The sequence below is a fragment of the Gavialis gangeticus genome, unplaced genomic scaffold, assembly GCF_001723915.1.
Source record: "Gavialis gangeticus isolate Ggan-Ray unplaced genomic scaffold, GavGan_comp1, whole genome shotgun sequence".
Classification (NCBI taxonomy): domain Eukaryota; kingdom Metazoa; phylum Chordata; order Crocodylia; family Gavialidae; genus Gavialis; species Gavialis gangeticus.
The window spans coordinates 76397924-76412472 of record NW_017729022.1 but is presented as its reverse complement, the minus strand read 5'-3'; the positions used below and the strand labels follow the sequence as shown (position 1 = coordinate 76412472).

Below are 14549 nucleotides of genomic sequence, written 5' to 3'. Positions count from 1 at the left end.
CCACACATCCACAGCTCCCACAAACCTATACCCACTCCTCCCACAATATATAAGTAAGAGAAACTTCATTTTAAGCTTTTACATACAATCACCTCTATGTACACTACGCAAACACATGTAAACCAGGACAAAAATATTTTTTGAAATCAAATTAATGAATGTTTTAGATGTTTGCTTTTTAGAATATAATTTGGTATTTTTCTGGTTCTGAGATGGCAAACCCCTTTCTGAAAGGAGTATTTCCAGGGGCAAGGGGGGAGACTTCTGATGGCAAAGGTCAGAGGTTAGGGGGCGGGACTTCCAGTCACAAGATGGCAACCAGGGGCGAGGCACCTGTCAAGGAGTGGGGCTACCCATGTGGCCCTCAACAGCTTGCCAAAACTCGTTAAGTGGCCCTCCATCTGAAATAATTGCCTGCCCCTGGAATATGCAGCACCGTCAAAATGAAAAGACTTAAAAAAATTAGGTCAGTTTCACTGGAATCTTGTTGAGGAAGAGAAAATAAAGAGAAAAAGTTCTGACCATGTGAAAACTTTGTGTTTTGACATTTTAAAATGCAATGTTTGGATTTTTCATTTTTAAGTGACTTTTTATTTCATTTTTTAACTTCACATTATATTGGGTAGTATATAATACACCATAATAAAAAGGAGAGCTTGAAATCATTTAGTTTTGTCTGACTGAAATATTTCAAATCAACTGAAATGACCTGCCCTTTAGAATGTTGTCTCAAAGAAAATTTCAAAATGTTAACATTCCACTTCTGAACCAGACCACACTTTGAAATCCTTGTTGTACCAGAACTCCCATCCTCTGGCAGGCTCCAGCCCTGAACCTGATTTGTTTGCAATATCAGGGTAACCACTGGCATTTACAACCTCAGGTTTCCATCTGCATAAAGGGAATAATAATACTTGCTTCTGCATGACGCTGTGAAGATTGTGTGTGCATCCCTGGTGGGTGCTAAGTGTTATAGAAAGACATTAATCTCATTTCAGTTGAGCTTGATGCTTAGCCTACCTTGAACCTAATTTTGATATCTGACCGCAACTTTGCCAAAACTCTCTTGAAACTTCACAGGTACTGTATAATCTATCTATTTACAGTATGTTCTTATAATAGATCACTACAGAATCTTAGCACCTCTCCCAAGAGATGATTACCAAAATCAGAGTAGAGCCAGTGATCTGTATTTCCTCCCTACTTCCTCCAAGGCACTGTCAGGGCTATGCTATTTTCATTACTGTGTTCCCTTCTCTCTTCTCCTTACCCTTTTAATCATCTTCTCTTACTATTCCTTCTCTTCTCCGCCTTCTACTTCTGTACCTCTTTTTCCTCCTCCCCTCGTCTTCATTGTCAGTTTTAACTGTCATTAAATGGAAGTGAATTTTGAACATTTGCAAGACGTGCAAAATTATGCTAGGGCAATTCTTTTGGGATGTCACAGGTCAGCTAGACGTTTGGGAACAAGGGTACCGAAAAGCGCTGCTGGCACAGAGGTGTAGGACAGTATTCCACCTTCCAATTTTAGGAATATGATAATACCAACCTCCATAAAAATCCTATCAACTTTACTGACCTTGGGCAAGTCACTATCTCTCTCTACCTGTTTCTCCTTCACCACTTCATTTGCCTTGTTTAGACATCCTTAGGTGTGTCTATATATGTGCTCTGGGGTGGGGAGCAGCTCCCAGAGAACTGCTCTAATTAAAACATAGCAGCATTGCATGTATTCAGCATCCTACGTTTCAAAAGGGCCATGGGGGCGCTTTAACTAAAGCTCATTCAACAAATTTTAGTTAAAGCACCCCTGCTGCTATTTGGAAATGCAGGGTGCCAAATACATGCGACGCTGCAGCATACTGGAGCTTTCTAATTGGAACACACCAGCAAACTCAATTAACTGAGTCTAAGTAAAGTGTGTCAGAGCACGTGTATAGGCACCCTAAGTTGTTCTTTGAGGAATAGATCCTCTTACCATGTGTTTGTACTTTGCCTAGTCCACTGTGGCCCCAGTCTCAGCTGGGGCTTCTAGTTACAACATCAGCAGCAGCTGCAGCAACATCTGGTTGTTTCAAAATTCTGGAAGATTTCTCTCATCTTTGCATTCACTACAGGTACCTCCTTTATTCGTGTGACAGCAGTAAAGATATGCCACATTCATCAGAGGTGGAAAAAACCCTTTTATTCAGAGGTTGAGGTAATAGGGGACCCCTTTTATAAGGAATAATCTTTCCTTTCTTTGCTTTCTACCCTCATCTGAGTACTTAGTGCCTTGCATTTCTAAACACTGTCCAAGTACTGCATATCAGTGTGTGCTCTGGGCTGTATCAAATAAATGAAGTGGAGTGCTGTGAGCACAACACTGGATGCTTTCCTTTATCAGGAAGTACACAGAAGAAATTAAAATGAAAGGTGATCAAAGTAGGTCATCAAATGTTTCCTTTCCAGGTCCTTTGAGCCTGCTTTTCATTTGCACTGAGACCCTTTACACCTCTTTGCATATTTAAAAGAGGCAAACATGGCCAGAGACCTTAGTGTAAGAAAGCATTGGTCTCTTTTGAGTTTGGACCCATAAAATTTAACCATGGGCATTTACATAAGTTACATTTTTCATGTACTGTGTCCCCTGAAAGCTCTCTATAGCCATAACATAACAAACGCTCACAGCTGCAGAGCACTTTTAAAATGGCTTACTGCAAAAAAACTTAGCCCTCATCTACTAAAGTATCAGACAGGGGTGCTCTAAGGCAGAATGCCTTAGGGAACCCGTGCACAGGTTCCTTGTGAGAGTTAATTTTGGGTGTTTCCTAAGATCCCCACGGGGGTAGCCGAGGGGACCGTGTGCTGCAGGAGGGGCTCTGTCCCTCCTTCCTCCCCCTCCCATCCACTGCTGACAGTTGCCAGGTCAGGGGGTGGGGTGTGGACAGGGCTGGGGGAGGCTGCTGGGGGAGGCTGCTGAAGCAGCCCTGCCTACCAGCCTGGGCCAGTGCAGACAGGCTCCAAGCCTCCCCCCACCACCTGACAGGTGAACGCCCAGTGAATCTGTGTAAAGTGCCATGAGTTAGAGTGCCTCCTCAACAGTCTGCCTGCACTTGTGTAAGCACCCCCTGATGCCAGGAACCAGCAACCTTTCAGCGCTGTGGGCTGGAACAACGCAGGTCAGGCCTGAGGTGGGCCATGTTCCAACTCGGCTACAGCTGCCACTTCTCTCCACTCTCTAGCTGTGGTCTGGGTGCAGCTCCCAGCCATCTGACCCTGGTGCAGCTCCTTGCTGCTCAGCCTTGGTATAGGTGCAAGCTAAGAATCTCACCATCGACATGTTGCTGAAGCCCCTGTCCTGCAGGCCAAATTCAGTGGCTCTTCAGGCCATATGTCGCCAACTCCTGCACTAAGATAAAGCTAGCTGCTGGAGGATTCACAGGCCTCTTGGAAGGAAGAAATGTTCAGAAACTATAGCTGCTCTGACACTAAAAGAAAACCAACAAAGATCAAGATCTTCAATATGTTTCTGCAGCAAAATACATTATTGTGTGGGTTCCTGCACATAATCCTGATCCCATGTATTTCTTCTGCAGAATAATGAAGCACCTTCTATACACACATCAGACACTATATATCATCATGATATATATGGCTTCTCTCTAGAAAAGGCCCATGGCCACCGGCCAGCATACCAGAGCCAACTGCATACCAGAGCCACCTGCCAGCAAACATCTTTAGATGCTTGGTCGTTCAATATGCACTTCAGTCCATGATAGAGGATGGTCCAGGCTTCTTTGTGTCTGTATTGCGTAATGCCAAACTTGTTGTTGCCTGCAGGCCTATTAGATTCACTCCTGGTGTCGTTTTGACCTCTAGAAACACCTTACAAATGGTCAGGAGAATGGCTGGGGATTGATTTTTCATATCAGTAGGTGCATATACATGTGTGCTTTGCTGTGGAGTGGACTAATTAGCTCCTCAGTAAAGCGTAACAGTCTACATGTGCTCTGGTAGTAGGGTGCAGTAAACTTATTATCTCCACCATAAGATAGTACTGTTGGGGACCGTACTATCCTACAGAGGAGTAAATAACTGCACTGAAATGCATGTGTAGATGCTGACTACATATAGACAGTCCTGCCAGTTTCTTCACTGGCCAAAGCCACCACCCAGAGTCCAGGGCTGACCCTGGTGCTCCCTGACAGCCTGGACCTGCTCCACCTCAGCTCAAAGTGCTGCTGTCCTGGGCGCACATGTAGATGCTGCACCCAAGAGCAGTTAACTCTGGTGCAAACTGCCCCAGAGTTCATTGCTTCACCCTAATTGCACATGTAGATGCACCCAGAGAAAGCAAGAGAGACAGATTCATACATGCTAGGGTTGGAAGGGACCTCAACAGACCATCAAGTCCGACCCCTGGCCTAGGCAGGTAAGAGTGCTGGGGTCAGATGACCCCAGCCAGATGCCTATCCAGCCTTCTCTTAAAGACCCCCAAGGCAGGGGAGAGCACCACCTCCCTTGGAAGCCCATTCCAAATTTTGGCACCCTTACCATGAAGAAGTTTTTCCTGATATCTAGCCTAAATCTGCTCTCTGTCAGTTTGTGACCATTACCCCAAGAGGCACCCTGGTAAACAGAGTATCTCTGATCCCTTGCTGCATCCCCCTAATGAATTTGTAGGTGGCCACAAGATCACCTCTCAGCCTTCTCTTGCAGAGGCTGAAGAGGTCCAGGTTCCTCAATCACTGGCCAGCTACCAATGTCAATCTTTTTTCCCCCTGCTCCCCCTCCCTCTTCTCAGTTTCTGTTCCCCTGAAAGACTGCCTTCCGAATCTCTGAATCTTTTTCTGAATCTTTTCTGAATTGATTTGGAGGTTTTCTTTTGGTCTCTGGATTTGAATTTGGTGATTCAGCCTCTGAATAGAGCCTAATCTTCTCCGAATTGAATCAGTGACCAAAGCTTCACACACCCCTACTGGCAACCTCTCAGTTTCAGTGACTTTGCAAACACTTTATAGTGAGGCCCCACAATCTGGCATCCTCTTTAGAGTAATTTCATGTCATTGCAAAATCAACAGCAGAAGATGCTGTAGGAGTAGAAGGCTTCCCTCTCAGAAGTCAGCAGGATGACTCCCTGCCTCTTGTCTCTGAAATCAAAGCACTTGTCTGATTTGAAATCTCAGCTCTCCTCCCAGTCCTGCTCTGCTGAACGGATTATCCTGGTAACATGAGGTTGTGTGGGAAAGAATCCAATAGTCCCTGTGTGGCGGGCCACTATAGCTTTTACATCATGAGATGAGAGAGAAGTCTAGCAGTGCTGCTGTGCTGTAAGTCAAGCTCAACGGGCTGTGGTTAGAAAATGGCTTGAGTGTCCTTTGCTAAAAAGAATGTGATCATTTCAGCTCCATTAGAAACATAAGATTGTGAGAGGAGGTAGGAAGGAAACCTGTTGGCTAAATTGAAGCTGTGTTTGCTCAATACCAAAGGGAAGGAAGTAACTTCAGGCTTCATGCACTCCCTTTCTCCTATACTTTGTCTTGTGCACCGTGAGTAAAAGCTGCTCCAGAGAAGGCCAGCTGCTTACTCTGTCTTGATAGGGTGCCCAGGCTAAATCTATGGCTCTGATTTTGGCTGGGGCTGTCTACTACAAATAATAATGAGATGAAAGTTACAAAGACAGAGAAGAATGCCAATCTCAAATGTGGAACTACTTTAAGAAATGCTGATCCCATCCCCCAGCCTTGAATCTGCATTTTAACCAAGCTGATAAATTAAGAGTAGCATGCACAGGGATTTGCTCATGCCGTGTTCCCAGCCCTAGCTCTTCTCTACCTTTCTGGCATTCTATCTCCTATAAATATTTATGTACCAGCATCCCCAGTATGATCTCACTATTTATGACTGTCAATTACACACATGACAAAATTCACCTCATACAAGCTAGGGAAACCTTCCTGTATGTTATGCAAATCCCACATATTGTTTGCATTCAGCTGGAAGAAGTAGGAAGCACCCCCATGTCCTGTCAATCTGGCCTCTGACCATGAGAAGGACCGGGGCTGCTGATGCTGAGTGAAGGCTGTTACCATCTCACAGCTACATGGTGGGCTGAACAGAATGAGCTGGGGATTGCAATCCTAGACAGAGTGACATGATGGCCATAGCACAAAATACCATCCTCCCAACTGGCACAATCGGTGGCAGTCAGCAGGAGGCTCAAGGTCTGAATGGGCACAGAGACTGAAGTGATCTTTCTAAGTTGAGGTTAGACATATCTGTGGGATGGTGAGAGAAAGCTTATCTACTCTTGCGCAGTCCTGCTGAACAGAAATTGCACTTCAGGGTCTCTGGAGTGGTTACATTTCATGAGCAGCTCACTGAAACCCATGTTGCCCCATAAAAAATGAAATCCTAAAGAATTTCACCAATGGGTCCTTGCAATCAGTCATGTACTTCCCTTCCACATTTGCTAATGAGCCAGTGTCCCAGGACAGCAGTGGCAATATAGACTTTTTATTTGTTTGTCAAAAACATTTTCTGCAGCTCTGGGATAGTCAGAACTGAATACAGATGGGCTGAGGTTTAGCTTTCCTCCCCATGGAATTGGCAGGCAGAATATGAATGACAGGCAGTAATAACAATCCATGAGGGATGTGCTGGTATCTGAGCAGGGCTGGGGAGAGAAACACTGACTCCTCCAGTAGGGGATGGCAGAGCAACATACTAAATTGAATTTGTTGCGGACAGAGAAATCCAAACTGGGATATACTTTTTGTACATGAAACATCAATAAAGCCATAGCAATGGTTTATAATAAAGGAGATTCACATTCTGCTGCAAAACGCTTCAGTTAGGTGAGAGAACTAGTTTCAAGTAAGGTCATGTATACACCACAGAAACTGCTGTGTTGGAAATCTAATCACCACTCCTGATTAAATAGCTTCACTTCCTCTGATCTGGTCTTGGAAATGGCTGTCCTGCTGATATGAAGAGGTTAAACCCCTGTGACAAGTTAACTGTAACAACCTGACCATTACCTGGTGTACCTCCTGCTTGTTTCTTTTTATCCGCTTATGGTCTCTTCTATTTAGATTATATGCTATTTAAGGCAGTGGCCCTCTTTTTCTTATAGACAATGACTAGCACAATGGGACTCTTCATCTTAGTCATGGTCACTAGAAGCTTGTGTCTTGTAGCTAGTGACAGCACCTGGGATGCCCACCTTGGTACGTCTTCAGGCTGTTTAACCTGGCCAGAGCTGCAAAGATCCTCAGGTGAGCTGTGAACATGGTTGTTGTGAAACCACCTTAGGAGTGGGCTGAGTTAGGTACCACCATTTTTAAGCATGATAGTATTAAACAGGGTGGTAGGGCTATGTAGGTAGGAAGTGTTCTTTTTTTTTAATTATCATTCTACAGTGCGGTTTCATAATCCAGATCCTGCACCAAAATACCCCTATTCTTCTTCTTGGTGGCCAAGGAGGCTATGAATACTGATGGCATGAATCAGCAAGCTCAGAAACAGAAAGCTTTTAAGGCCTTGTTTACACTAGAGAACTGTTTGCAAGGCAGTTGGTCATACTCGGCTGATCTAAGCACAAGAAATTTTCTTATGCTGATGAGGCTCAAGGGATTTTATGAAAGACTTGTAAGGTTGAAAGGGGCCTTAAAGATCATCTAGTCCAGTGGTTCCCAAACTCTGACAGATTGCACACCACCCATTTAAAATGCTACAACCTTAAGTACCACCAACAAATTTTGACATGTAAAGTAATTATAATAAATCTGTGAAACACATACCACTGACAGTTGTCTGCATACCACAGGTGGTACCCGTACCACAGATTGGGAACCAATGATCTAGTCCAATTCATTGCATGGGGATAGGATTTGCTTTTCCTAAGCCATCTCAAATAGATGCCTGTTTAGCCTCTTCTTGAAAACCTCCAAGGAAGAAAGTTTCACAGCCTCCTAAGGCAGCTTGTTCCATTGTGCTACTGCACAGACAGTTAGAAAGTTGTCCTGGGATTTACTCTACATCTGCTCTCTTGCATTTTAAACTCAGTAGCATTTGCTCTGCTGTCTATATTGAAGGAGATCTATGTTTCTAAATCTTCTTTTAGCCAACCTAAAAACTACTATCATGTTCCCTCCTCAATCTCCTTTCTCTCCAAATGAAGCATACCTAGTTTATTTAATGGCTTGCACTTCAATCTCTTTATCATCTTTGGAATCCTCTCCAGTTTCTCAAGTCTAAAAATGGTGCCCAAAACAGGAGGGAGCCCTACAGCTAAGGTCTACCTACCACTAAGTAGAGTGTTACTATCACTACCTATATCTTATATACATTGGTAAATTAAGCAACCCAAATTGCATTTGCTTTTTTTGGTGATGGGATCATACTGCTAACTGCTGCTATTGAGTTTGTGACTGCCATAACCACTTTTCTGTGGCACTACTGCCATCCCTGTTACCCCCTGTTCTACATTTGTACATTTGGATTTTCTTTCCTATGTACACTACCTTACCTTTGACTATGTGGAATTTCATTTAGTGGTTTCTTAGCTCAGTTCTCAGATTAATAAAGGTCCTTTTGAATTTCAATCCTATTTTTCAAAGGATTCACAATCCCTCCCAAAGAATCACAATCCCTTCCTGTTTTAGTTTGCCTGCAAATATGTTTCTTATAGTCTCTATCTCTGCATCCAAATCATTAATCTAAATGTTAAACAGAAATGAACCCAGTACAGACCCATGAAACCCAACTTGAGACCTCCTGCCAATCTGACATTGATCCACTAATAGGTATTCTCTGCTTGTGGTTATTTCACCAATTACATATCCACTTAATGGGAACTGCATCTAGCCCGCATTTCTCCAGCTTGCTTATGGCGTGTGGGACTATGTCAAAAGTCCAGGTGTACTATGTTGACCACACTCCCCTCATCCACCACACTAGGTATCCTGTCAAAGAAGGAAATGAAGTTGGTTTGGCATGGTTTCTCTCACACCAGTTCTGTCCTAAGTCATCTTGTTGCAATGCTATTTTAGTAGCTATGTATCCCATAATTGCCATCTTAGCTCCCAGTATTAGTAAACCTGGAAAAATGTTACAAGGGCACTAATAAGCAAGAACCACCAGCCCTTAATAAAAACACTGCAAGTGAAGGTTTGCTTTCTTAAGTGCTTGCCTGCATTCTCATTACCAAGACGCTGGTTTTATAGTCTCAGGTGTTTCTCTGAGAGCCAGTTTGGTTTTGTGGCCCCAGTCATGCCTCATTACTGTGTACTGCACCCGCTGTGTGAGGCCTAAGCAGGCTATTCCTTTTCCACTCACTGGAAAATTGTTACTTGTAAGCTGAGACCATCGGTAAAAATGAAAAGCCAAAATATTATTTAGCTTGGTTCTGTCACCTTAAAGGGAGAGCATCCATTAGACCAATCTAGTTAATGTTAAAAAAAATTAGTTAAAATCAGGTTCCAGTACTACACTTGCCTCTGAGACCCTCTCCCAATTTCTGTGGCTCTACAATCAGAATATTCTCCTGTTTTAAAAAACATCTCTTTTATGTCTGATTGAGAGATACACACAGCACCTAACAGTGAAAACAACTCACTGACAGTAATGTAAAAGGTACAAAATATACAAACTGAAAAAGCAGAGGGGATTTTTTTTCTGTGATCTCTTGCATTTAGAGAAATGTTAGGTGTTACTTGGAAAGTAAGAACTGAAACACAGAGGGACAAAATTTAAGATGATAGCGTCCCTTTAGCAACAGCTATTTTCAGTGAAATATGAGTTCTATTTTTAAGTGTTTTTTGTGGGTTTGTACCCAGCTGTTCTTAGTTGTAGTTATTTGTGGCTACTAATTCCTTTGGATGGCATGCTATTTGTTTACTTGTCATCATATGTTTTTTATTACAGAGCCGTATTTAAAAGCCCATATCACAAGAGACTCTCCATCATTTTCAGCACTTCTTTATCCTACTTGCTTTTATTGTTTTCAAGGGACAGAAAGCAAACAAACAAATTAAATGAACCCAGCTTCTGGAACAGAGAATGTTCCATTAACTAGTTAAATTATATCACAATCATATGAAATTATTAAAGAATAAAACTAAATTCTCTCCTAGCTCAATGATGACAAACTCCTTTCTGAGGGAGCAGCTTTGCAGTAAACTCCTTCTGTGCATGGATTAAACGCCTCAGCAGCACACGGCTCTCAAGAGCATTTTATTGCTCTGTGCATACTTGCACAGAATATAAATTATTGTTTAATTATACACCGTCGCATCATCATCAGCTAACAGGCAGGTTGCAGAATAGCAAAGGGTTTACTTTAAATTTGCTCTTATAAAAAGATTTGGATGGAAGAAGCAGTCTGATTGGCTAGCGAAGACACCACGCCGTGTCATTACGAGACCATAAACCCACCTGGGTAGGAATTGAATACACGTTTTTTAAAACTAAGAACCAAAGTAAACAGCAGGGAGCATAGTAATATTGTTATGGTGTCATATATCCACAGCCTGGGTGCTGCCTTCATTTGGCCTTTGGCCTCATGTTTAACAATGCACCAGAGGCATCCACAGCAAAACCCCATAACTGTGCATCCTTGTGTGTATTATTCCAGCAGCAGGGCCTGTGTGCTGACATCTAACTGTACAAGCTGTAGTGGAGTATTGCACCAGAGAAGTGTGTATCCTGCATGATAACTGCATACCCTGCTGGGCCAGGGCCTCAGTCTCAGGAAAACAGGGTATCACATGGAGCTAGTGGTCACATTACACCAGGATGGGGGCTGGCCCTATATGTGTATTACTTGCTCCTGTGGCACAAACACAAAGAAGAGAGGAGGGGAGGTACTTCTGAGCACAGAAGAGTAATTAGGGGTGCCAAGGGTTGTGGGGAGAGATTCTTATTTGATTTGGGAACTACAAAAGTCCCCATGGTGTGGTCTGCCCACTCCAGTGGGGGTTGGGAGGTTGGCAGAGGGGTTGCAGCCACCCTGGAGGTACCAGTCACAACTCCCATATACCCTTTTTAAATATCCTGGACCCGCCCATGCATCTGTACAATACCATAAATGTGTATTCTTCACAATCTTGTATTTTTGTGCACAAGGCAGGGACAACACTTTTGATAGCTACGGCCCTACTGTATTCAAGAGCTGGCAACTGAAAACACTAAGGAGCTGCTCAAAGCCTGAGAGCAATTCATGGATTAAACAGCACTTTGATAACTGTGAGCAAGGTAATCACCTCACTCCAAGACAGCCCAACAGTAACACAATGACCTTTAGGCCAAAATGACATCCCACAGCCTTGCAACCACCTACTCACATGTGGCCAAAATATCACCAACGGTTGCAGTAAGGAGCTAATTAGTATTCTACTGGTGTGCTGGCAATATATGTTGTGGTGGTTAGGGTCAGAATTAAACAACTCCTTGGTGGAATGACTGTGAATTAATTCCATCCCTGCTTGCCTGACCGCCCAGACTATTCAGAAAGGAAGATGGGAAGGAATCGTAGGTGGGTTTTATTTTGTTCTATGTAGCACTGAACCTGGTGACCAGTGACATATCTACTGGGAGAGGCAGTAGCCCCAGCTGTGGATTTAGAGGGAGACACCAGACTGGTGATGCCAGGGGCTGCTGCAGCTGGACCACCCTCCAGCTGCAGCAGCCAGAGCCCATCCCAGCACTGCAGCAGCACTGAGTGAGGGAGGGGAGTCCTAGCCACAGCAAGTAATACCTCACTGCTGCTGCTCTCCAGTAACCATCCCTGCCACCCCATCCGCTCTGCCCAGTGTGCTGAAGTACCTCATTGTGCCTCTGCCAGTAACTACTTGAAACTATCCCGTCATTGTTGCCTGATGCTATTTATCGCTTTTTTCCCCCCCAGTATCAGTCACGAGGCTGCCATTCCATTATATCTCAGAACTGCAATCTAACCAGGCTGCGTGATTGGTGCCACACTACATTCTTGGCAGGCACCTCCATTACAGACCTTGGTTTAATTTGATCATTATCACAGAAAGGATTTGACTTGTCACAGAGCTGCATCCACAGCAGTAAAGGAACTTGCAGCACCTTTTCCATTTGATCTTAGCAGCCCCGTTAATTCTTTCCTGTGCCATGATGGATTTAACAGGACCATTCTAATCTGAAAAAGAGAGTCCTATCTGGAAGTCTAACTAGGTTTTCTTTTAAAGTGAATACCGAAATAGTGAAAGTGGTCATGCTGACAGCCTCAGAGGTGGAAGGCCTCTCTATATTTAAAGAAGAGAAGCAGCATGAACAGCTGCAGCGCAGGCTTCATCCATTCTGTCCTGCCAATGCACCTTTAACATACTCTAAGGAGACCACTTCTAGGGATGAGAAGGTAGAGTTATCCCCATGTCCATTCAATCTGTATTCTCTCTACTGTAGATGCCATCAAAGAAGTCATCTGGTGCCATGCGGGGTGGTGTTTGTTGTATGATTTGGACATCTGTCCATTAGGAACTGGACTGAGACCCACTGACTCATTTCACACAGGCAACCAAACAGATGTCTAGTTATAATGACTTTCAGTCACTCTCTGATTTGGATTGAAGGAGAACTGGGAGCCCTTGATGCAAAAGGTTTGAATCCCTTTACCATTCTCCCAAGCCATCCAGTTAGAAATTTAATCATTTTGTGTCTATCCTGAGAGAGAACATTTAATTGTCTTGTACATAAAGCCTAAAAAAGGCAAGGCAAACCCACAAAAACTGTACATTTCACATGAACAGAGCAGCAAACAGCAACACTCTGGACTCTGCTGACTATTCAAGGGCTGAGGGTGCTGAGCAAGGTTAGAAGAAATTCTTTCTTCATGGCATAGGGACTACAACTTTCACCTTTTCACGATATCTTTCTAGCCCCATACAAGTACCTTATACAGGACTAACTTCCACGTGTCCACAGAGAAGAGCCAAGTCAAACTTTGTAAGGGAGTTGGGGGAGATAGGTCTGAGCCTTGTTTCAATCTCTGTATATCACAACAAGCCCCGTTACCCATACACATTCTGTACTCTTTCTCTCACCGTATAGACTTGTTTTTACCTTGTCAGTTCTGCCAGCCATATACTGACTTCCATTACCCATGCACTGCCTTACCCCAGTTTGATAACAAGCATTTGAAAGGACTGGATAAATAATTCAAATAAATGCAAGTTCTGTTTGACCATCTTTCTCTGGCCTTGAAGTATGATGCCCTTGAAATTCAGATGCCAGCAGCAGATCAAAAAGTTGGTGACATTATCAAGGGGAAGGAACAACTATGGAATTTTAAAATATGATGTAGCTTGTTTCACAGTGTTGTGGATGGGAGAGTTCTTTGTGTTCCTATCTGAGTCTTTCCCATGCCTTTGGTTTATGCCTCAATTCACTTCTTGTCAAATCCCCAGCAAAACTACTGTCCTCTCAACAGAAGGTAGCTACACAGGACTCTTTCCAGAACCAAAAGCTAGGCTCAAATTTTGAGCAGCTCCAAACATTACCTATTTTCTCATTTCCCCAAAGCACTGGGTATGTTGGTTCCCAGTGCCTGCAGTATTTGAGAGTGGCAAATTAGAAACCAATATTGTTTTTTGGCCTCCTTTGAAAGCAAACAAACAAGCAAGGGTAGAATGAATAGACTCACAGTACCAGAAGGGACCTGTAAGATCATCAAGTCCGGTCCCCTGCCTTGGGCAGGAAGTTATTCGGCTCAGATGAGCTCAACAGGGTGCCTGTCCAGCCTCATCTTGAACACCTCCAAGGAGTGTGTTTGCAACACCTCTGCTGGGAGTGTGTTCCTGATTCTGGTGACCCTTACAGAGAGAAAGTTCTTTCTTATGTCCATCCTGAATTTACCCTCTATTACCTTATGCCCATTGGTCCTTGTCCTCCCCTGAGGTGCCTTCCTGAAGAGTTGCTCCCCTAGATCCTGGTGTTCACCTCTGATGTACTTGTAGGTGCCTATCAAATCACCCCTCAGCCTTCTCTTACTCAGACTGAACAGGCCCAGTTCCCAGAGTCTCTCCTCATAGGGCCAACCCTCCATGCCCGTGACCGTACAGGTGTCCCTTCTTTGTATCCTCTCATGCTTATCCATGTCCTTCTTGAAGTGCAGTGCCCAGAACTGGGCACAGATCTATTGGCCACACAGCAGCTGATGCACACCAGAGTTTTATTTGCTTTCCTGGCAACCACATCACACTAATGGCTCATATTAATCTTCCGGTTGCTTGTGACCCCCAGGTCTCGTTCAGATGCTGTGCCAGCCAGTGGACCACCACCCATTGTGTATTTGTGGTGAGGGTTCTTCCTACCCAGGTGAAGGACTTTGCACTTCTCCCTGTTAAACCTCATCCGATTATGTTCCACCCATGATTCCAGTCTATTAAGGTCACCCTGGATCCTGACCCTATCCTTCAGTATGTCCACGTTTCCCCACAGCTTAGTATTGTCCGCATACTTAATCACTGAGCTCTCCACTCCCTCATCCAAGTCATTAATGAATATATTAAAGAGCACGGGTCCAAGCACCGATCCCT

At 43.9% G+C, this 14549-nt stretch overlaps 1 protein-coding gene across 1 annotated transcript in view; it reads right to left on the bottom strand.

The window, feature by feature from the left end:
* TMEM178B (transmembrane protein 178B) overlaps positions 1–14549 on the bottom strand; it is a 426401-nt gene that overhangs the window by 6084 nt on the left and 405768 nt on the right. The gene's annotated exons all lie outside the window — the stretch shown is intronic.